The following is a 24,751-nucleotide window of genomic DNA, read 5'->3' as shown; positions in this document are numbered from 1 at the left end:
TCGTTCGGAAGATCGTTATTGGGGGAGCTTTCACTGACATCGTTTCGGTGAGGTGTGCCCTAGGCTTGATAAGGGAATCTTTCAAGAAGACAAGGCTACTCCACTAGACCATCGACATGGACACCAAGGGGGTTTTACTTATGGATTGCATGCATATTTTTACATTCAATTTCATTATTGATTGTATCTTCCTCCATGGAGTGCTAAACCCCTAGTGGGTGCTTGAACTTGTAAACCCTATAATGCATTTTGTTTCATTGATCTTTCACTATGTTTCTTTAATTGATGTTCTAATTGAGTTACAATCTTGAATGCTTGTTGAGTTAATTTTCCCTAAGAGTGACACTAGGGTTAAGAATCCATCTTGGTAATCCTTGTGGATGAGTGACACACCATGAGGGTTAGACAAGGCTAGGTTGGAGAGGGTTGAGAGGGTGAATCAAGAGATAGCAGATCATTCCCTTTCCCTTCCGATATGATTTATCCTACCTCCGTGTTCCAAGAGATTTTTTGTGGTCACAATAAAGTGAAGTGTTAAGAGAGGATCTCCACTGGGGCTTAGTTATGCAAGCAACAAAGTGAAGCGTTGAAGTAATCCTTAGTGCTGGGGCTTAATTGTGACTAGGAGTCATTTGCCTGGACCAAAGGGTTGGATCTAGATTAGGGAATAGGGTTTATCACTTGGAGTTCCTAGAGGTTTAAGCAACTGTGTACAGTATGAGGCGTTGAGACTGAGTAATTTCTCTGCCAGGGCATAGTGTAGGCTTAGTCATGATTGACCTTAGGTTTGGACCATGTGTTTAAGGATTTCCATGACTCATTAGACATCAGTTGGAAGACATAATGATTGGTGTTGCATTTGGAGCAATAGTCCTAGGGTGAGCAATGCCCGGATGCATACCTTTGATTAATTGCCTATCCTCTCATTTTATTGCGTCTCTTTTTCTTGTTTTATTATTTCTTTTCTTTTTAACATTGTTATTGTTCGCACCACTATTGATTTATCTTAATCATAGTTAAATAGCAAATCTTGTGTTTCTAATCACTATTCCCTATGGATATGACTACCCACTCACCACGGTACTTTTATTACTTCGATAACCCGTGCACTTGCAGTACACACGCAAAGGGTGCTGTCAAGTTTTTGGCGCCGTTGTCGCCGAATAGGCATTTTGAAAACACTTTGCACTTTGCTATTTTAGCTATTCATCATTTGTTCTATTTAACACTATCTTATTCTTTCAACTTTCTGATTTGTTTTCTTTTCTCTAGTTGCAGCTCCAACTTATAACTCGAGGAAACCCTTCGATATTGGTTGAAGGAAATCTGGACATTAAATGAAGAAATCATAGAAGGGGAAAAAAACCTGTGCAAAAACAGTAAAAACAAACTGAGATAGAAGGTGAAGGGTCTGATAACATGGAAGAACAAAATAAGTAGTAGATGACACTGTCAAATTATGCCAGACCCGTAGTTCTTGGCACGTAGTCCAGTATTATGCAGCCACCGATTACAGCACAAAATTTTGAGCTCAAGGCAGGCTTCATCTAGATACTACTGCACTCAGCACAGATTTAATGGTTTGGCCGATGGGGATCCAAACAATCACATTGAGAACTTCTTGGAAGTGTGTGGCATGCTTAAGATTAATGGTGTTATGGATGATGCTATCAAGTTAAGAGCCTTCCCATTTCCCTTGAGAGGGAAAACAAAGCAATGGCTATATTCATTGCCTAGAGCATCGATCACTATATGGGAGGAGATGGTAGAAGCTTTTTTTGCCTGATATTTCCCTCCTAGAAAATCTGTGAAGCTTAGGAATGAAATATCATGTTTTGCGCAAACGGAATTGGAGTCTCTATTTGAGACATAGGGTAGATTCAAGGAGCTCCTGCGGAAATGTCCTCAACATGGGTTTCCCAAGTTGATGATCATTCAGACTTTCTATAATGGTTTGAACCTAAGCACAAAGTAGTTACTTGATGTTGCAGTAGGAGATACCTTAGGATGCAAGACCCCCAACGAGGCCCGACATCTCATTTAAGAAATGGCTATGAATAGTTATTAGTTGAATACAAGAGACAGAAAAATGGTAACCAAACTTCATGAGATTGATGCAGTTACCTCATTAGCAGCCCAAATTGAGTCGTTGAGTAATAAGTTAGAGACTCTAACTTCTCCTAGAGTGGCGGCTATGATGGGTTACACTGTGTGTGGGGGAGGACATGCTCCATCCGATTGCCCAATTTCTATTGGTGGTACATCCTCAGTGGAACAAGTGGATTTTGTAGGGAATGCAATGAAAGGCCAAGGAAATCCATATAGCAACACCTACAATCCGGGTTGGAGGAGCCACCCAAACCTTTCTTGGGGTTATCAAGGGCAACAGAAGATGATGGCACCATCCGGTTTCCAACAACAACAATAAGCCCAAACATGGAGAATTGAGTTTCAGGGTTGGAGAATCGGATGATCGACCTAGAGAAGGCTTTGGCTAAGTTCATTACATCATCTGATACAAGATTTCAATCAGTTGAAGACACACTTCCCAACCACACCACTTCATTGCATAACTTGGAAAATCAAGTGGGACAAATTGCGAAGTCACTCTCAGAAACATCTCAAGCGAATTTGCCTAGCAACACGGAGACAAACCCAAGAGAACATGTGAAGGCAATCACTTTGAGAAGTGGTCGTGAAGTTGAGGGTAGGAGCCTGAGTGAGAAGAAGAATGTTGAAGCACCCAAGGTCGTGGAGGCTGAGAAAATAGCAAAAGAGAAGGGGGTGGCATTCCCACCCTACAAGCCAAGAATCCCTTATCTTTTGAGATTTAAAAATGACCAAAATGATGAGAAATACAAGAAGTTCTATAGTCTATTCAAGCCGTTGCACATCAATAAACCATTTGTATAGTCGTTGTCTCAAATGCCTTGTAATGCAAAGTTTTTGAAGGACCTCTTAACTGACAAGAGGAAGTTGGAGGAGAGTGCAGCCGTGATTCTAAATGCTTCATGTTTGGCGGTGTTGTAAAAGAATATGCCGATCAAGAAAAAATACACCAGAAGCTTTATCATTCCATAGAACATTGGCAATTTGGGTAAAGAAAAGGTATTGGTGGATTCAGGGGCTAGCATCAACGTGATGCCTTACACATTTTTCTAGAAGCTCGACTGTGAAGAGCCTAGGCCCACTTCGATGACCCTTCAATTGGCGGACCAAACGGTTAGACATCCGAGGGGCATCATTGAAGATGTACTTGTAAAAGTTAACAAGTACATATTTCCTGTGGACTTTGTAGTGTTGGATGTTGATGAGGATGTCTATGTTCCACTGATACTTGGGAGGCCATTCTTACATACTTCCGAAGCTCTTATTGACATTGGACGGTGGGGAGTCGACCTTACAAGTTAGTGATGACAAGTTGATATACCGCCTCACCAAAGCCATGCGATATTCTCTTAATTTTGATGATACTTTATATTTTCTTGACACTACTAATGAGTTAATTGATGAATACATGTAGGAAATGATGAATCCAGATCCGTATGAATGGTTGCTAGGACAAGGAGTGGAGAACGAAGAAGTATTCACAGTTGGTCTAGAGGACAAGTTGCAACCTACCCTGGGGATCATGAAGAGGATGGTCCAAAAGATGAAGCAAGCAAGGAGACGCCATAAGAAGCACCCCAGGGCTAATGAGGATGTGCAAGAAAAGAGTAAGGGTGATAAACCCTTATGTGCTAACAAGCTCAACAACTCTCCCTCTACCTTGAAAAGATTATGTTCATCATGCTTTCAAGTTGTCGGTAAGAGGAAAACTTTCATCTATAAGCCCCCGTGAGGTAATGTTAGGTACATCAAGCTTAGTGACGTTAAATAAGCGATTCTTGTGTGGCAACCCATGTCTTTACTATTTTTCTAGGTTTTAGTTTAGTACTTGCATGAATAAGTGCTTAGTGTTGCTGTCTTGATCTTTTACATGCTATTGCTTTGTTTTTCACGTGGATCATTGGTGTTTTCGTGTGCTTAATTGTGATTGGCGAAGTTTCTTGGTCATTTGAGCATGCTTTTTCATGATTCTCTGGTTAGTTGTTCATAATATAAGAAGTCTCTGTATGTGTGTAAGTGTGCAAAATTTTCTACAGAATCTGTAAATTTTTCTAAGTCATTGAGTAAAGACACACGACCATGTGTAATTTGCACAGGGGTGTGTGTCTCCATTCAGAGCTCATCCCGATAGGACACAGGGGCGTGTGTCTGCCCCTGTGAATGACCTTATGATGGTCACACACCCATGGGTAATTTCCACATGGGTGTGAGTTTCTTTGTAGGGTTCAGAGCTCTATCCCGAGAAGACATAGGGCCGTGTGTCTACCCATGTGAGTACCTTTGTGAGTATCCGCACACCCATGTGGAATTTCCACAGGGGTGTGTGGAACACTTAGCCAAATTTCTCGGGTGGACAGAGAAGCCACAGGGGCGTGTAGGTGCCCCTGTGGGTCGGGACACGGGCATGGGGAATTTTCACACGCCTGTGTGGATGTGTTCAAAGGTAAAGTGTGTCATCCTAAGAGCACATAGGGGCATGTGACTATCCCTATAAAGCTCTCCTATGGAGTCACATGAGAGTGGGTAATTTTCACACGCCGGTGTGGATGTACAGAATGCCAAGAGCCGCGGTTTTTCTTTAAAATCTATTCGCGTTTCTTCGTATTTTTACTCCAAAACACTAATAGAGCACACCCATATCACTCACTCTCCTAAATTCTCACTGTTGATTTAGAGTGATTTCATTCTAGTTATCCGGCCATTTTCAAGTTTTTCATCTTTATCTTATCTGTAAACCCTCATTCCTCTTTTCTTTGCCAATCTTAATTTATTTGGTTTAAATCTGGTGAATACCGCTCATTTACATGGTAAATGGTTGGTTCATGCTTTAGAATGGTTTTGAAACGAATTTTAGATGTATTTTTGGGACTTTTGTATAGTGTTCGTGCGGTTTTCACGTACCGTGAATCCACACGGACGTATGGAAGTTTTAGGTTAATTTGATTGATTTTTGTTCAATTCTTGGAGATATGGCTTCCTGATCAAAGAAGAATGCCGGCAAGCATCCACGTGAGCACTCTCCAGAGCCAGAACACCTAGAGTTTGCTATTCCCGAGCATCAGGCTCACTTCGAGTGCTTGTAGAAATTGAAGTTTTGACAATCTTGTTTTCCAGATTTGAGTGCGCTGAGAAAGGTTTAGCGAGGTGATGAGATTGCCGATGAGATTGAGGACTTGCTTGCAGTGGGTTGCTGGAGGAGACTGTTATTTATTCGGGAGCTAGCGATTCATATGCTCACATTATAGGTATTTACATCATTTGAGTTCGATCGCTCTTACAGCTGTGTCTCGAGCCTCGACTCTATCTAGTTTAGAGCATTTGGATAGCTCTTCAACATGAGCATCTCCCATTTTTTGGTCTGGCATAGATTGTATGATGAGGCATTCACTGATACAGAGGAGTACGCTTAGTTAATGCTTGACTATCTTGGCATTTTGACACCGAAGAGAGGGTACAAAACCTTATGCGAACAGGGGTAGTATGAGCCAGGAATGCCTAAGGACACGTGCTTGCCACGGCCGAACTACAGATATATACACACTGTTCTCAGCAGATCAGTGAGCGGCCGAGGTGACAACACAGGTGTTTTGAGCCGACAGGAGCTTTTGAACTTGTATTCGATGGTACAAAGCTATCTCGTTCATCTGGGGCACATTATGGCCGAGTACTTATGTCACTAGGGCTAGTATTCCAAAGTCGACTGATAACTACTTATGTGATAAGAATGCAAAGTGTTCTTTTCCTTACGATGAGCATTACTTTTCTCAGGTTTTAGCGCTAATACTTGTGCATTCGTGTTTTTTTATGCATGCAGGGTTGTGAAGCTAGGCATTGAGAAAAAAAGCCAAAAATAGATCATGAGCACACTAATTGGTGGAATCTTGGAAGGAACAAACGCGAAGACACAAGTGGGGTCTTATGATGCGTGAATGTGTGACAACCTCCATGTACTCAAAATATTACAACGAGTCGGAGGGGCACGAAGGCAGTCACATTAAGGTATCCCGACTTGTACATTGATAGTAAGATCTTCACCAACTAAGCCTTTGATTAAAGAAGAGTTGCGATCTATGGCATAAATGTGTGCTCATTAATGTTGCCTCGATGAAAAGTGTGGAATTGGGAGTATTTTGGGAAAATACTGAAGCAGGGTACTGTAGCATATCGTTGTAGCAAAGTACTATAGCAATTCATGTTCACAGCTGGCCAGAAAATAGATTTCTAAAGAATCCACACAGGCGTGCGGAAATTCCCCACACCCGTGTGCAAATTCCACAGGCCCGTGGGAAGAATCCATTGGGGCATGTGGATTCCCGATGCCAGCCCTATTTAAGCCGTGATTCAACCTGATTTTAGGGATAATTTTCCCCTCTTCTCTTTGATAAGTGCTTGTGCGATACGAATGCGAAGCGTTCATTCCTTATGTTGAGCAGTACTTTTCTCGGGTTTTTACACTAATATGTGTGTTTTTATGTTACTTTTATGCAGGTAGGGTTGTGAGGCCTAGTATGAAGGAAATAGGCAAATGTGGATCATAATGCAACAATTCTGGAGGAAATCTTGCTAAGGTTCAAACACGAAGACATAGGTCAGATGTGAGATGCTAGAGTGTGTGCCAACCTCCTTGTATTCGAGTTGGCACATCCATTTGGAGGGGCACAAAAGCAGTCACATTCGAGCATTCTGACTTATGCACATAGAACAAGAGCTCCACCAACGTGTACACCATTGAAGAAGCAAGTGATCCACGACGTGAACATGTGTCCGTTGGGTTATCCCGATGAAAGTATGGAATTGGGAAGCTATTCAGGTCGAATAATGTAGCAGAGCTCTGTAGCAACATTGTAGCATATACTATAGTAGCACTTCTCACAGCCGGTCGAAAAACCAGAGAAACAGAAAATCCACACGGGCATGTGGAAATTATCCACACCCGTGTGGAAATTCCCCACGGGCGCGTGGAGCATCCACGCCCGTGTAGTCGCCCGATTGAAGCCATATTTAAAGCCTATTAAGCCCCGATTTTAACATTCTTTTCTCCATCTTTTCCCCAACTTGAGAGAGGGCTTCGGCTAGGGTTTCGAGGGGTATTGGCCAAGGTTTTGGAGAGATTCTATGGCTCCGACATCGTCATTCCTTAGGAAGAAGGTTGGTAGGGGAGCTTCCGTAGAGGCGTATCCTATACCGAACGAGGGAATCCTTGGACGACGAGTTGAGGACTTTGCACAAGACCATCAACACGACTATCGAGGGGGTTTCTTTATGGATTTATTGCTTTTACATTCGATTTCTTTGATTGTACTTAGCTCCATGGAGTGCTAAACCCCTAGTGGGTACTCGGGTATTGTGAACCCTAGGATGTATTTGTTTCTTTGAACCTCTTTATTATGTTTTCAATAAATTGATCTTTATTGTGAGTTCCAACCTTGAATGCTTGATTGTATGAAAATTTCCCCTAGAGTGCCACTAGGGTTGAGAGTTCTTGTTGGTAACCTTGTGAGTGAGTGACACACCACGAGCGTTAGACAAAGCTAGGTTGGAGATGGTTGAGAGGGTGAGTCGACAGGTACAGGAGCGTCCCCTTTTCCCCTCCGGCGTGATAGATTCTACCTCTGTTCCTCGTGTTCGTTGCGGCCATAATAGTGTGAATGGTCTAAGGGATGAACTTCCGCTGGGGCTTAATTGCACGTGCAACGGAGTGAAGCGTTGAGGTGATCTTAGTATCTAGGGCTCAATTGTGGGTAGGGACCTTCCACCTGGTCCAAAGGGTTAGGTCTATAATTAGGAAGAGATTTATCACTTGGAATCCCTAGAGCTCATTGCAACTCTATGCGAGTGCGAGATGTTAAGATTGTTCGATTTCTCCTCCAGGACATGTATAGAGTTAGGCATAGTTGACCTTAGATTTGGGACTATGTAATTAAGGATTTTCACGACTCACCATTGCATTGATTAGGAAGCATAATAGAGGGTTCTTGCACTTGAAACAATTATCCTAGGCTGAGCATTATCCGGGTACCTCATCTTTATCAATTGCATTATCCCTTTCTTTACTTTCGCTCTCTTACTTGTTGCTTTTTTTGTTGAAAATTGAATCATTAGCACACTCATTATCATTGATCTTTCACATAGTTAAGAATCGAATTAAGTATTTTTATTCCCTACTCCTTGTGGATTTGATACCCTCTCACCCGGGATTATTACTTCGACAAACCCGTGCACTTACGGGATATACGCAAGGGGATCTTGTCAAGTTTTTGGCGCTATTGCCGGGTAGCTAGGCATTTGGAGATACTTTGCACTTTATTTTCTTAGCTATTTTACCACATATTATATTTCACGTCTTCTTATTCTATCATCGTTCTGATTTTCTTTTTCGTTCTTTTTGGTGCAGCTCCAGGTTATTACCCGAGGGAATCCATCAATATTGATTGAAGGAGACCCTGAGCTTGAACGTACACTTAGAAGAGAAGGGAAAGAACCTGTGCAAGAGCAGCGTAATTCAGCTAATTTTGAAGGAGAGAAATCTGAAAACATGGCAAAACAAAATGAGCAACAGCGAACACTATCCGACTATGCCAGATCTTCAATGTTGGGGACACAATTGAGTATTGTGCGTCCCCCGATTATAGCTCAAAACTTCGAGCTAAAAGTCAGCATTCATCCATATGCTGCAGTACTCCGCATAATTCAACAGTTTAGCTGATGAGGATCCAAACAGTCACATAGAGAGCTTTCTTGAGGTGTGCGATATGCTGAAGATAAATGGGATGACGGATGATACCATCAAATTGAGAGCCTTCCCATTTTTGTTGAAGGGCAGAGCGAAGCAGTGGCTACACTCATTACCTAGAGCATCAATTACTACATGGGAGGAGGTGGTAGAAGCTTTTCTAGCCCATTATTTTCCTCCCGGAAAATCAGCAAAGCTTAGGAATGAGATCTTGTCCTTTGTTCAGATGGAATTGCAGTCTCTATTCGAGACATGGGAAAGGTTCAAGGAGCTCCTGAGAACGTGTCCGCAACACAGATTCCTGGAATGGATGATTGTTCAAACCTTTTACAATGGTTTGAACCCGAGTACAAGGCAACTCTTGGATGCAGGCAGCAGGAGGTACCTTAGGTAGCAAAACACCCTATGAGGCTTGTCAATTAATTGAGGAAATAGGGTTAAATAGCTACCAATGGAATGCTAGGGAGAAGAAAAATGTGGCCGGTCTCCATGAAATTGATACGGTAACCTCATTGGCGGCGTAAGTAGAGAGTCTTAGTAAGAAGCTAGATCTCATAGCTTCGAATAGAGTTGCGGCCGTGACCAATTGCACCGGTTGTGGTGGAGGACATACTCCCTTCAATTGCCCGATCATTATTGGTGATGTTTCTTCAGTGGAAAACGTTGACTTTGTAGATAATGGCATGAGACCCCAAGGGAACCCATATAGCAATACTTACAATTCAGGTTGGAAAAATCATCCCAACTTTTCATGGAGTAATCAAGGACCACAAAAGGCCATGGGGCCACCGGGTTTCCAACAACAACAACAAGCCTCTCAAGTGGAAAACAGAATTTCAGGCTTGGAAAACTGAATGACGGATTTAGAGAAGCACTTGGCTAGATTTGTTCAATCTGCAAATACACGGTTTGAATCAGTCGAGGCTACACTTCGCAACCACACCGCCTCTTTGCATAACCTTGAAAATCAGGTGGGGGAAATTGCGAAGTCTCTCTCCGAAAGGCCACATGGAAGTTTACCAAGCAATACGGAAACCAACCCTAGAGAACATGTGAAGGTGATCACTTTGAGAAGTGGTCGTGAGGTTGAATGGAGGCTTCCGAGTTAGAAGCCAAAAGAACACGCACCCGAGGTTGTAGAAGTTGAGGAGGGAGCAAAGAAAGAGAAAGAGGTAGCATCCCCACCTTTCAAGCCAAGAATCCCTTATCCTTCTAGGTTGAAGAATGACCAAGGGGATGAACAGTATAAGATGTTCCTGAGTTTATTCAAGCAACTCCACATCAACATTTCTTTTGTAGAGGCATTAGCTCAAATGCCTAAGTATGCAAAGTTCCTGAAAGACTTGTTGACTAACAAGAGGAAGTTGGAGTAGAGTGCTTCAGTGGTGCTAGATGCTTCATGCTCAGCAGTGCTGCAAAAGAACATGCCAAACAAGAAGAAAGACACGGGAAGCTTCATCATTCCATGTAACATAGGCAACTTAGGTGAGGAAATGGCATTGGCGGATTCAGGGGCAAGTATCAACGTCATGCCATACACTTTCTTCCAAAAGCTAGGCTTGGGAGAGCCTAGGCCAACTCGGATGACTTTACAATTGGCGGACCGAACGGTGCGACATCCGAGAGGTATCATTGAAGACGTGCATGTCAAGGTGGACAAGTACATTTTTTCGGTTGACTTCGTAGTGCTAGATGTCGATGAGGATGCGGATGTACCCTTGATACTTGGGAGACCATTCTTCCGAACTTCGAAAGCATTGATTGACATGGATGGCGGAGAGCTCACATTGAGAGTTGGAGATGACAAACTCACTTACCGCCTTGCTGAAGCCGTGCGGCATTCTCTCGGTTTTGATGACACTTTGTATTTTCTAGACACTACTGATGAGCTTGCTGATGAATACATGCAGGAAATGTTCAACCCGGATCCATATGAAGGTTTGTTCGACCAAGAGGAGAGCAATGAAGAAGTAATGATGCTTGGGTCGACTGAAGAAGTAACATCTACCCCGGGGATCTTGAAGAAGGTGCTCCGGAGAATGAAGAGGGCTAGAAGATGCCACCGGAAATGCTCCAAGGCTGTTGGAGATGTACATGAGCCAAAAAAGTTGGATGAACAATTGATAGGTGGTCTGAAGCCCGATAATACACACTCTACCCTCAAGAGACTTTGCACATCATGTTTCCAAGCCATGGGTAAGAGGGCGACTTTCATTCATTAACCCCCGTGAGGTAAGACAAGATACGTCAAGCTAAGTGACGTTAAACAAGCGCTTCTTGGGAGGCAACACAAGTGTTTAATGTTTTCTTATCTTTTAGTTTAGTTTGTTTGCATGAATAAATTGGTAAGTGTTGGTGTCGTAATTTTTAGATGCTTGTGCTGCGATTTTGTTGTGGATTTTTAAAATTTATCTTGTGTTTTATGAGGAATTGGCGAAAGTTTGGTCGTTTGACCTCTATTTCATATTTTTCACTAGTAAAATTTGCATAATAGGGCAGGCTCTGAGTGTGTAAACATGTTAAGAAATTTTCTGCAGAGCCTGCAGATTTTTCTAAGTCATCCAGAGAAAACACACGGGCGTGTGGAATTTCCACACGCCCGTGGGGATTGCACTGCGAGCTCATCCAGAGAAGACACAGAGGTGTGCGGCTACCCTTGTGAATGACCATGCGACTGTCACACACCCGTAGGTAATTTCTGCACGGGCGTGTGAATTCCTGCAGAGTTGGGCAGATTTTCCCGAGAGCGCACAAGGGCGTGGACTCGCCCATGTGAGCAACCTTATGAACCACGCACGGGCATGGGTAATTTCTGCATGCCTGTGTGAAACTCTGCAAAGGAGTTCTCTCCATCCATAGAAAACACAGGGGCGTGCGGCTGCCTCCTGTGAGTTTGGCATGTGAATGTCCACGCCCGTGGGGAATTTCTGCACGGGTGTGTGAAACACTTAGTATTTTTCTCAGATTTCTAGGGAAGCCACAGGGGGCGTACGACTGCCCCTGTGGGTCGGGGGCACGGGCGTGGATATTTTCTGCACGCCCTTGCGAGAGGTCAGAATCAAAGGAGCGTTTTCCCGAAAGAGCACAGGGGCGTGCGCACGCCCTTGTAGTGATTTTGAAGTGAGGCGCACGGGCGTGGGGAATTTCCGCACGCACGTGTGGATGCATAGAATGCCAAAGGTCGTGGGCTCTGTTTAAAAGAGGATAGTTCCTCTCCCTCTTCACGACTTCTATTCGCCTGAAAACACTCTCACGGTATTCTCCGAGTTCAGAGTGCTAATTTGGTGGGATTTTAGTGAAGTTTTCTGGTCGGCTCTTCATTTTCTCACTCCATCACGTCAGTAAGCTATTTTTTATCATCTTCCTTGCCAATTCATGGTTTCTATCGATTAACTTGGTTAATAATGCTTCGTTTCTTCAATTGGAAAGACAATTTATGTTTAGAACGAAGTTAGAAGTACTATTAAGTTGTATTTTTGGATTGTTGAAGCATGGCCGTGCGGTTCTCACGCCCCTTGGATCCACACGGGCATGCGGAAATTCCACATGACCATGTGGATTTCTCCAGCATTGGTTTATCAACTTGTTTGATCAATTTTGTTTAAATCTTGCAGATTATGCCACCTAGGTCAAAGAAGCAAGCTAATAAGAGACCACGTGAGTCATCTCCTGAGCCTGAGGGCATGTGGTTTGCAATTCCAGAGCATCAGGTTTGCTATGAGCGCCTGTCTAGGCTCCGTTTTGGGCAGACTCGATTCTTAGACATAACTATATTGCGAGATCTGCAGTAGGGAGATGAGTTTGCTGATGAGAACGAGGATCTCGTTTCAGAAGGTGGTTGGCGGCAGTTGCTAATGATTAGAGAGCCAACCATCCGAGAGTTTGCACTAGAGGTACTCTCATCATTCGTGTTTGATAGATCGTATGCGAGCTTCGACACTGTGGACACCATTCAGTTCAGAGTATTTTCACACCACCATAGCTTGAGCATTACGCAGTTTTCAGTACTACTTGGCTTGTACGAGGAGGCATTCACAGATACAGAGGAATATGCGCAGTTACCGACTGATTACCCTGGAACCTTGACCCCGCAAAGAGCTTACAGAGTGTTATGTGGTCAAGGTCAGTACGAGCCGGTGGTGTCCAAGGCCACGTGCCTTTCCCGACCTGCATACAGATACTTGCATACCATTATGAGTAGATCGGTGAATGGCCGTGGTGATAGCACTAGTGCCCTGAGCTGTCAGGAGCTATTGTACTTGTATTCGATGGTACAGCTCGTACCAATTCACTTAGGGCACATCCTGGCAGAGTACATCAGACATCAGGGACACTATGCTACACTGGGAGCGATCTTCTAGGGCCCCTACATTACTAGATTAGTGTTGGGCATGGGTCTCTTGGATTCGATTTGCGGGGCCTAGAAGACGAGTGTACCTGCTCCCCTGAGTCTAGAGATGATGCGGTTGATGGGCATGGTCCGTAGGGTTCTGACAGGGGTTTTTGCTTTAGTACTACCAGCTCCAAAGATAGCCGAGGATGAGGGTGATGAAGCCGGAGCATCTCGGCCCGCTCCCGAGTCTTAGCCAGCAACGATGGAGACCGAGGCACCTCTAGTGGCAGAGGAGCCATCCCCAGTGCGTATGTTTTCACCATCTCAAGCCAATGATCGCTTTGAGAGGCTCGAGAATGCTATAGGGGTGATCCGAGCTGAAGTTGCCGAGATTAGGGCTATGCAGGCTACTCAGTAAACAGAGTTCATGGCGTGTTTCAACGTGTTACAGTAGATTTCAGAGCAATACGTCGCCTCATCATTTATATTGCGGCCGAGGACTCCTCAGGCACCCTCAGTTCCTCCAGCACCTCCATCCTCGACCCCAGCACTGGTGGACCCACCATGTGCATCTCCAGTAGCAGCAGTAGCACAGGAGCCTGAGAGCAGCACCGACACTTGACTTCTCCTTTACTTTCTTGCATTTTATTTTATTTTTCTTATTTTAGACTTTTCTACTCAGAAAGGATTCTCCTTCTGAGTTTATTTTCATTTTTTGCATCATCGAGTTGTATTCATTGCTTCATCTTTTATATACACTCGAGTTATTTTGTCTTTATTGAGCTTCACTGAACCCCCTCGTGTATGCGTGCAGATGGTCTTGTCTTCTTGGGAATTGAGACTTAGTCATGGGCACGGCCAAGGTGCTTCGGCACTTGCCCGTGTGAGCTTCACAACCCGTCGGACCACTACTCCCATGGAATTAGCTTCATCAAACGCAACACTAGGAGTCAGGGGAGTATTGTTTTGATTGCTTCTCCCACATTTGCTTTTGAAGGATGTATATTTTGAGTGAGCTTGCATGTGTACATTGGGGACAATGTACAACTTAAGTGTGGGGGGGAGTTTCATAGTGCACACATCTTTTCTATTTATGTTTGTTGGGTGGAAAGAGCTACCACCTATGAAGTATGAAGCTACTCTCATAAGTCGGATACTAGTTATGCCCTAATGAGAGAAAGAGCTATCTCATAGGATGAGTGAAAAATACCACTCGGGTAGAAAGAGCTACCACCTCGAAAGTGTGAAAGCCACCTTAGTGGCCATTTTGGAAAGGGCTACCTTAGAGGATGTGTGAAGCTACTACCATCTTTGAAATTGTTGTCACTTTTGTAGATAAATAAGTCCCTTGCACTTAGAAATTTGAGGAGTATACCTTGGGATGTTTTGAGTGAGTTCACACACATACACGAAATTTGGGTTTGTTGTCCTTTTTGTTTCAAGTTTTTAGATAGGGCATTGATTTTTTTTCGTATTTAGTGTTGAAATTTTCCTTAATTGTAGAATACTTTCATTGTGTACCTTGGTGAACCTAAGGCCAAGCACTTTCAATATTTTCTTCATTAATGCACAGAATGTTTTAATGTTTGCTTGAGGACAAGCAAAAGCTTAAGTTTGGGGGAGTTTGATAAGTGCTTGTGCGATACAAATGCGAGAAGCGTTCATTCCTTATGTTGAGTAGTACTTTTCTCGGGTTTTTACACTAATATGTGTGTTTTTATGTTACTTTTATGTAGGTAGGGTTGTGAGGCCGAGTATGAAGGAAATAGGCCAATGTGGATCATAATGCACCAATTCTGGAGGAAATCTTGCTAAGGTTCAAACGCGAAGACATAGGTCAGATGTGCGATGCTAGAGTGTGTGCCAACCTCCTCGTATTCGAGTGGGCACATCCATTTGGAGGGGCACAAAGGCAGTCACATTCAAGTATTCTGACTTATGCAAATAGAACAAGAGCTCCACCAACGTGTACACCATTGAAGAAGCAAGTGATCCATGATGTGAACGTGTGCCCATTGCGTTACCCTGATGAAAGTATGGAATTGGGAAGCTATTCAAGTCGAATACTGTAGTAGAGCTCTGTAGCAACATTGTAGCATATATTGCAGTAGCAATGCTCACAACCGCCGAAAAACCAGAGAAACACAGAATCCACACGGGCGTGTGGAAATTATCCAAGCCCGTGTGGAAATTCCGCACGGGCGCGTGGAGCATCCACGCCCGTGTAGTCGCCCGATTGCAGCCATATTTAAAGCCAATTTAGCCCCGATTTTGGCATTCTTTTCTCCATCTTTTCCCCAACTTGAGAGAGGGCTTCGGCTAGGGTTTCGCGGGGTATTGGCCAAGGTTTTGGAGAGGTTCTATGGCTCCGACATCGTCATTCCTTAGGAAGAAGGTTGGTAGGGAAGCTTCCGTCGAGGCGTATCCTATACCGGACGAGGAAATCCTTGGACGACGAGTAGAGGACTTTCCATAAGACCATCGACACGACTATCGAGGGGGTTTCTTTATTGATTCATTGCTTTTACATTCTATTTTTTTTATTGTACTTAGCTCCATGGAGAGCTAGACCCCTAGTGGGTACTCGGGTATTGTGAACCCTTGGATGTATTTGTTTCTTTGAACCTCTTTATTATGCTTTCAATAAATTGATCTTTATTGTGTGAGTTCCAACCTTGAATGCTTGATTGTATGAACATTTCCCCTAGAGTGACAGTAGGGTTGAGAGTTCTTGTTGGTAACCTTGTGAGTGAGTGACACACCATGAGCATTAGACAAAGCTAGGTTGGAGAGGGTTGAGAGGGTGAGTCGAGAGGTACAGGAGCGTCCCCTTTTCCCCTCCGGCATGATAGATTCTACCACCGTTCCTCGTGTTCGTTGCGGCCATAATAGTGTGAATGGTATAAGGGATGAACTTCTACTGGGGCTTAGTTGCATGTTCAACGGAGTGAAGCGTTGAGGTGATCTTAGTATCTAGGGCTCAATTATGGGTAGGGACCTTTCACCTGGTCCAAAGGGTTAGGTCTATAATTAGGAAGAGATTTATCACTTGGAATCCCTAGAGCTCATTGCAACTCTATGCGAGTGAGAGATATTAAGATTGTTCGATTTCTCCTCCGGGACATGTATAGAGTTAGGCATAGTTGACCTTAGATTTGGGACTATGTAATTAAGGATTTCCACGACTCACCATTGCATTGATTAGGAAGCATAATAAAGAGTTCTTGCACTTGAAACAATTATCCTAGGCGGAGTATTATCCGGGTACCCCATCTTTATCGATTGCCTTATCCCCTTCTTTACTTTCGCTCTCTTACTTGTTCCTTTTATTGTTGAGAATTGAATCATTATCACACTCATTATCATTGATCTTTTACATAGCTAAGAATCGAATTAATTATTTTTATTCCCTACTCCCTATGGATTCGATACCCACTCACCCGGGATTATTACTTCGACAAACCCGTGCACTTGCGGGATATACGCAAGGGGATCTTGTCACTCTTCCACTTTTCTACATCATTTGGGAGGCCGTCGGCTAGGGTTTGGAGAGGCTTTTGGTAAGTCTTTAGAGTGGTTTGAGTGATTTGACACCGCGATTAACTTGGAAGAAGGTTATTTGGGGAACTTTCGTCGGCATAGATCCAGTGAGGTGTGTCCTAGGATGGACAAGGGGACCTTTGGAGAAGACTTGGCTACTTCACAAGACCATTAACAAGACTACCGATGGGGTATTCTTATGGAATACTTGTTTTTTACTTTCGATTTCATTGTTTATTGCATTGTGCTCTATGGAGAGCTAAATCCCCTAGTGGATACTTGGATTTTGTAAACCCTAGGATGTTATTGTTTCATTGATTTTTTATTATGCTTTCCTTAATTGATGTTTCAATTGAGTTCCAATCTTGAGTACTTGTGGAATGGTTTGTCCCCAAGAGTGACTCTAGGGTTGAGAATCCATCTTGGTAACCATTGTAGATGAGTGACACACTACCAAGGTTAGACATTACTAGATTGGAGAGGGTTGAGAGGGTGAGTCAAGAGATGGAAGAGCATCCCCTTTCCCATCCGGTGTGATTTATCCTACCTCCATTTCCTTGAGTTCTTAGCAGTCATAATAGAGTTGAAGGGACTCTAGTGTTTGGGGCTTAGTTGTGACTACGGGCCTTTCGCCTAGACCAAAAGGTTAGGTCTATACATAGGAAGAGGGTTTATCACTTGGATTCCGTAAAACTCCATGCAACTTTACACAGTGTAAGGTGTTGAAATTGAGCGATTTCTCCGCTATGACATAGTGAAGAGTTAGTCATGGTTGACCTTAGGTTTGGGACCGTGTACTTAAGGAATTCCATGACTCATTGAGCATTGATTAGGAAGTATAATAGTTGATCTTGCACTTGAAATAATAATCCTAGGGGAGCATTGCCAGAGTACCCCACTTCAATCGATTGCCTTATCTTTCACTTACTTTTAACTTTCTTTCTTGTTTCTTTTTATCTTTGTTTTCATTAAATTTTATCAACACTACCATTCTCCACTTTCACGTCATTAAGTAGCAATTTAAGTATTTTTACACCCTACTCCCTATGGATACGATACCCCACTCACCTGGGATTTATTACTCGGCAAACCCATGCACTTGCAGGTCACACGCAAGGGGCATTGTCATCGACGCTTTGTTCTCAGGTCCCTACATCATCGGACTCATCATGGGGATGGGTTTGTTAGAAGCTATCAGGGTGGCCGAGAAGGCTCTTATACCGTCTCCTCTTGACCTAGAGACTATGAGATTGACGCGGATGGTCTGGAGATACAAACCAGGAGTTTATGTGATGATCATGCCTTCATCTTAGATAGCCGAGAGAGAGGTAGTAGAGGGTTCTCAGCCTGCGCAGGTGTCGCAACAGGAGCCGATAGAGACCGAGGCACCTCCCATCGCATAGGAGCCATCTCAAGTACATATTCTATCTCCTTTCTCGAGCCTATGATCATTTTGAAAGGCTAAAGAGTGTAGTGGGGATGCTATAGACTGAGATCGCTGGGGTTCGTGTGACATAGGCTGTGAACCACACAAAGGTTATGGCCCATCTCCACATCCTACAATAGATCTTAGAGCGAGACACGACCTTCTCGTTAGTGATGAGACCCCATACTCCTCTATCACCAGCACCACCATCAGTCCCAACAGCATTAGTTGATCCACCTGCATCATCTTCATCGCCGACAGTAGTAGTGCAAACACCGATGCTTGAGGCATCTATTATTTTACTTGTTTTTGTATTTTATTTCTGCATTTCATTTTTAACTTGTATCACTCAGAAAGGATCCTGCTTCTGAGTTTATCTTTTATTTTTAGTTTTTACGAGTTGTATTTCATTTCTATATCTTTATATACTCGAGTTTATTTTTGTTTTTGCTGAGCTTCACTGAACCTCCTTGTGTATATGTAAAGATTATCTTGTGAGTATGGAATTTGAGGACTAGTCATGGACACGGTCAATGTGATATTCACATGGCCGTGTGTGCTCCACAACTCACTGGAACTCAACTCTCAATGAATATAGCTCCATCAAACATAGCATTAGGAGTTGAAGGGAGTATTGTTTTAATTGCACACCTCCACATATATTTTTGATTGCTTTGTTGTTTATTTAGCTTGCATGCGTACATTGAGGGAAATGTACAACTTAAGTGTGGGAGGGAGTTCACATGACACATGTTCTTTACTTATGCTTTTATTTTACATGCTCATGTAGCCAATGGCGGTTCACCTTAGTTGCAACGGTTGTATTCTTAAGTTTAGGAGAATTTTAAACATTGAATGTTCTCATGTTCTAGTTTTACTTGAATATTTAGGAATTTTTTCCCGATTGACACTTTGTTGCACTACTCATTCATTAAACCTTGTGGAAACTCAAGTTCGTTGTTTAAGGGGATAGTTTTAGCTTGTTTCTTGCTTTAGTTTCTTTGACAAAAACTTATGTTTATTTGTTCATTGGGGGTGGAAAGAGCTACCACCTATGAAGCATGAAGCTACTCTTATAAGTCGGATACTAGTTATGCCCTAATGAAAAAAGAGCTATCTTATGAGATGAGTGAAAGCTACTACCCTGGTAGAAAGAGCTAACACCTGGAAAGTGTGAAAGCCAACTTAGCGGCCACTTCGGAAAGGGATACCTTAGAGGATGTGCAAAGCTACTACCTTCTCCTTTCTTTTTTTACATAGATAAGTCCTTTATACATAGACCTTTGAGAAGTACACGTTGGGTTGACTTGAGTGAGTTTACACACACTTACATGATTTCAGGTTTATTGTCCTTTCGGATAGGTCATTATGATGATTGCGTGCTTGGCGAAAGACCTCTATTTTGTTGTTGCCCCGACCCTTGTCCCAATTGGCTCCATGAAAAATTAGGGTGATGTTTCTACTCGGGATTGTAGGTGTTGCTATATGGGTTGTTCTAGAACCGGCGGTTTTGAGTAACAAAATCCACCTGTTCAAATTGTGCCATAACCATAACACTAGAGCCACTAGTCCCACGTGGGGTGCCCAACTATCTCCCGTCGGTCAGCTGACTTAGGAGATCTACTGCATTGCATCCAATCATTTCATGATAGCTTCAAACTGTGCAACCAATGTGGTGACAACATTCACTTGGTAGATTTCAGCGGCTTTGACTGGTTTATCTCTCTTAGAACTCCATTGGTAGTCGTTGCTTGCCATCTCTTTGATCAAAGTGTATACTGCACTCGGTTGCTTGTTGCATAATGATCCCCTCGGAGGCTGCATAGAGCATCTACTTATTAGATATGTTTAGCCCATTATAAAAAATCTGGATTTGTGTCCATTCCATAATTCCATGTGGTGGACACTTTCTCAGCATTTCCTTATTCCTTTCCCAAGTGTCATACAAAGATTCAAACTCAAACTGTGTAAAGAAGGAGATGTCGTTTCTCAACTTAGTGATCCTTTCGCTATCCGAGGTTTGCTTCCATATTGTTAATGACCCTTTCGGTAAAGAATTTAGCGACTCTCTGGCCCTTCCTCGCAATGTGAATGGAAAGAGTTGAAGGTGAACGACCTCCTCAGAGACGTTGTTCACCTTAAATGTATCACAAATCTCGAGAAAAGTTCTTATGTGCTCATATGGGTCCTCATCTCGAAACCCATCAAACTCACACATTTGTTGTACCAATTGAATAAAATTGGGGTTTAGTTCAAAATTTTTTACGGCAATTGGAGGCCGAACAATGCTAGACCTTATTCCCTCCAAGTTTGATTGAGCATAATTTGAGATACTTTGCTGTTCATTAGACCCGGTTTCACTCAAATTAATCTGTCTGATCTCTCTTCAAAAATATTAATCTCAATTTTTCGATCAGGATTTACCAATGGTAAGGAGGTACTACAACGGGCCATACAATTGTGCCAATGTCCTACAAGATAAATCATGGTGAGCTCAAAGAACGAAAAAGAATGAAAATGGTAAGGAATCAAAAATAATGAAATGAAAACAAACAAGAGAGCAAATATCCACAAATATTGACAAACATACACATTATTGAGAAACTAAATCACTAGAATCCATATATTCCTAAAAGTTACCAGCCCCAGCAATGACACAAAAAACTTGATGTGTTCTCTGCAAGTGCATAGGTCGTACACAAGTAATATAGTGATAACCCCTAAGGGGTAGGGTTGTCGAACCTCAGGGTCCGGACTTAAAGTACTAATCTATCTTCTAATGTTCAGTCAAACAAGAAGTGGTAAAGGATTTAATTAAGAACTAATAGTGAAAGAGTGAATAATGGTAGAAATCGGAGATCATGATTGTGTTTTCAACTACAAGAGAGCAATGCCCTAGGACGATTCTTATAGTTGATAGTATGCTTACTTGATTAAAATGATTACCAAGTACATTCCATGATTCAAATGTGTGCCCTAAAGAGATATTGTATCTATGGATCTCAAACAAACCAACTTATGCCAAGATAACTAAATTACCAAGGCAACTTGCAATTCAAGCCATTAAGATAAGCAAACACAAGATTAAACACAAAAAACTGAAAGAACTCCGTAATCATTCAAAATCAAGTAGTCAAGCATTCAAAACCACATAGTTCAACAATTCAGGGCATCGTGCATGGTTAGGCCCTCATGGATGGGTACAACAAGACGGACTTAAATGAATAGAATGAGAAAGATGACATGGCTCCTTTCTACTCGAGATGATCTTTCCTACTGAGCCCCGTATGCTCAACCCCACTTCTCTTGTGCCTCAGAGTCCTCCTTGATCCTCTTAGAGTGTTTGGTGAAGCCTGATCTTCACCCTCTAAAGTGTCTACCAAGTCGAGAGTTGAGTCCCCGAACCAAGATGTGAGAAAAAACCTAAAATTTTAAGTTAAAAAGGCTATCTTTGAGCTCAACACGGCCTAAGCACGATCGTTCTTAAACTGTGTTTCCATTAGACTACTTTTGAGTGAATTGACTAAGTGTTCGCTTGTGATTTTCAGTGGAAGGAAGCACGGTCATGCTAGGTACGTGTTTCCATAAGCATGATCGTGCTAGGAGCCCCCAACACGTGCTCCCCCCGTTGAGAATAACAACAACTTCAGCCTAAAAGATTCAGGGGAAGGGACACGATCATGCTTCGACCGTGTTCACCCTGGTGTCATTCCCCTGCAAGCTTCTTCACTTGGTCCACACCAGGCTGGGAGTTTCAGGGGATAGAGCATGACTATGTTCTGCCCGTGGTGAGCTTGAACACTTAGCATTTCTTCTAATTTCTATCATTCGATGACCTAATTCACTCCTAGTTAAATTAAGCTCCACAATTCCTGGATTATTAGCAAACATACCTAGAATAGTACCTAATATATACAAAGATGTGCTAAAAGACAAGCAAAAGCAAAAATTAAGGGTAAGAAAACATGATATGCATTGCACTCATCACTCTCCATAGAAGACGTTTTTGCCAAGTATATGACTAGTAACGATGTTCGAATGGATGAGTTTCGCATGACATTACAAAATATTTAAGCATCAATCAAGAACTTGGGAAATCAAGTTGGACAGTTAGCCGATAGGTCATTACGGAGACCTGAGAAAAAACTTGTCTTTCCTATAGAACTTGGAAAATCAAGTTGGGAGAGCTGAGACCGATAAGAATGACATTGCAGTTGGCCAATAGGTCATTAAGGAGACCATGGGGAATTGTAGAAAGATGTACTTGTAACTGTGTAAAAACTTGTCTTCCAATAGACTTTATAATTCTTGACGTAGATGAGGATGTAAAGACCCCACTTATTCTTGGATGACCCTTCCTTCTTAATACATTTGGGGCCCTCATCAATTTGAGAGATGGAAAGATGATATTGAAAGTGGGTGATAAAGAAGTGGTGTAGCAACTCCCAAGTGCCATGACATACTCAATAAACCAAGATGATGAATGTTATTTCGCACATGAGCCTGATCTTTTTATTGATGATTTTGTACATGGTGAACCCTCCTCACGAATAGGTGGAGGAGCAACTTGGGGGAGGATAGATACATCTAGCAAAACCATGACTTCAGAGGAATAATAGAGGGAATAATGTGAGAGCTGCATCAACAAAGAAGGTGTGGATGAAGGTACAACCAAAGGAGGAACACACTATTGAGGTAACAAAGTCAAGAACTTTAAAAACAAGTAATGAAGGAAAGGCTCCCCATATGCTTCAAATAACCTATCAGAACAATCTTGAGGTAAGAACAAGTACGTCAGGCTCGTGACATAAAACAAGCGCTTCTTGCGAGGCAACCCAAGTAGTTTTCTAGGCTTTAGTTCATTTACTCTTAGTTTTCAATATTTTTTGTAGTTGATAAAATACAAGAAGTGGTAATTAATATGAAGGTGTTAAATTGACTCACCCCAACTGAATTTTATGAGCAAAACATAATTGGGGAATCTAATATTATTAGTAGGAAATTTTTTCATGCCGTTGTACACAGGAAAAATCTTTAGTTTTTCACTGCGAGCATCACAACGAGCATGGTAAACCTGTTGTACCCGTTGTAATGCCCAGGCAAAGAATTATGCTTTTCTGGAAAAATTAAGTGAGTTTACAATGGGCTTATAACGCCCATTATGACTGCCATGGTAACTTATCATAGCCGTTCCACTAAGCTTGCCATGACTCTGGGTTTTCAAGAGGTCTGGCATGGTTTTGCCAAGGCTGTTGTAAGGCCATGGTAAAAACAACGAGCCCTAGAATGGCCATTGCCAACACTTAGAAATTTTTAAGCCCCAACCGAGTTGACAATGGCCCCATAACGGGCTTATAATGGCCATGGTGCCTTGAAGATACTAAATGCATGAACAACGCCTGTTATTTGGCCATTCTTAACCCCGTTATGGGAAGATATAGGCTCACCGATGGCCGACTCTTGTCCTTTCTCACTCAAAACTTACTTTCCTCTCTTCCACTTCACTAGAGACCCTTCCCTGATCTATGCTTACTGATTCAGAGGAGCTTGGGCTTGTTTCCACTAAATTTAGCACCACATCAACTAAATTCTCACCGCAGAAAAAACTCTTTCTTTTTGGTTGATTTTGTAAGAAACCTTCCAAACCTTTTAAATCTCAATTTTATAAAGTTTAAATAGCATGAAAGTATTTAATGATGCTCAGTGAATAGTTTTTATGTAAATTTCCATCGAAATTGACCAATGTATAGAAATGTTTCACAATGGTCGAATATCGCAATGATCGTTCCTTGATGAACAAAAGCCATCATGATGCCCGTCGTGTTCAAACAATGTACAAGGGAAAGATGAGATGCATCGGGCATTGTCCGCTCGTTGTAAGGCCGTTATGAGATTTTTTCCGCTCATCTCACCTCAGCAACACCAGCCAATGGGAGGAACCCTGTCGTAAGCTGGCCGTTGCTCCACTCAAGGACACAACAGATGCACCACCGGCATTGTGCGCCCATGTAGCACAGTCCACAGTTGAGATGTTGAGTCACAGAATGGGCCATTGTGCACCCATTATAACAATCCAGAGAGATATCACAGCCTTGATAATGGGCGTTGTGAGACTTTTATGGTCATAGAACGACCGAGATGTACCTGTTGTGCGCCTGTTGTCCCTTCCTGCATTGCATTTTCAATTGATTGAATTTTCTTATTATTTTTTAATTATAGGTTTTGTGTTAAAGAGAACTTCTTTGCCACTGCTTGTGCACCAATAGTCTACAGGTAGAGGCCAAGAAGAAGAAGAAGATCAAAGAGTCTTCTCGGGTATCAATACTGTGGTTTGGGGATCTCGAGCACATTGCCTGCTATAAGAGGCTCATCGATTAGCGGTTCGTGAAGGGGTGTCAAATAGATTCGACAATGCTCGAGCATATAGGTCTCATCGATGTGGTATGAAATCTTATTTTAGTATAGGGTTAGGATCAGTTCTTCGACATAGATGAGCCAACATATTGGGAGCTCACAATGGAAGTCATGAGCTCTTTCAATCTCAAATTTACTTTAATTAGTGATGAGGACACCACTCTCATACTATCTACACCACCTACAGATGGTAATA

At 42.6% G+C, this 24,751-nt stretch overlaps 2 non-coding genes across 2 annotated transcripts; both read right to left on the bottom strand.

Annotated features, from left to right (window-relative positions):
• Nucleotides 1-1,810: 1,810 nt before the first annotated feature.
• LOC120264025 lies at nucleotides 1,811-1,917 on the bottom strand. Its single transcript, XR_005537208.1, has one exon. It is a non-coding gene; the product is annotated as a small nucleolar RNA R71 (small nucleolar RNA).
• Nucleotides 1,918-9,035: 7,118 nt separating this feature from the next.
• Nucleotides 9,036-9,142, bottom strand: LOC120264146. The gene has a single exon (XR_005537320.1). It is a non-coding gene; the product is annotated as a small nucleolar RNA R71 (small nucleolar RNA).
• Nucleotides 9,143-24,751: the final 15,609 nt, after the last annotated feature.

This window comes from Dioscorea cayenensis, chromosome 6 (assembly GCF_009730915.1).
Source record: "Dioscorea cayenensis subsp. rotundata cultivar TDr96_F1 chromosome 6, TDr96_F1_v2_PseudoChromosome.rev07_lg8_w22 25.fasta, whole genome shotgun sequence".
NCBI classification, from domain to species: Eukaryota; Viridiplantae; Streptophyta; class Magnoliopsida; order Dioscoreales; family Dioscoreaceae; genus Dioscorea; species Dioscorea cayenensis.
The sequence above is the reverse complement of the archived record's forward strand: the minus strand, read 5'-3'. Positions and strand labels throughout refer to the sequence as shown.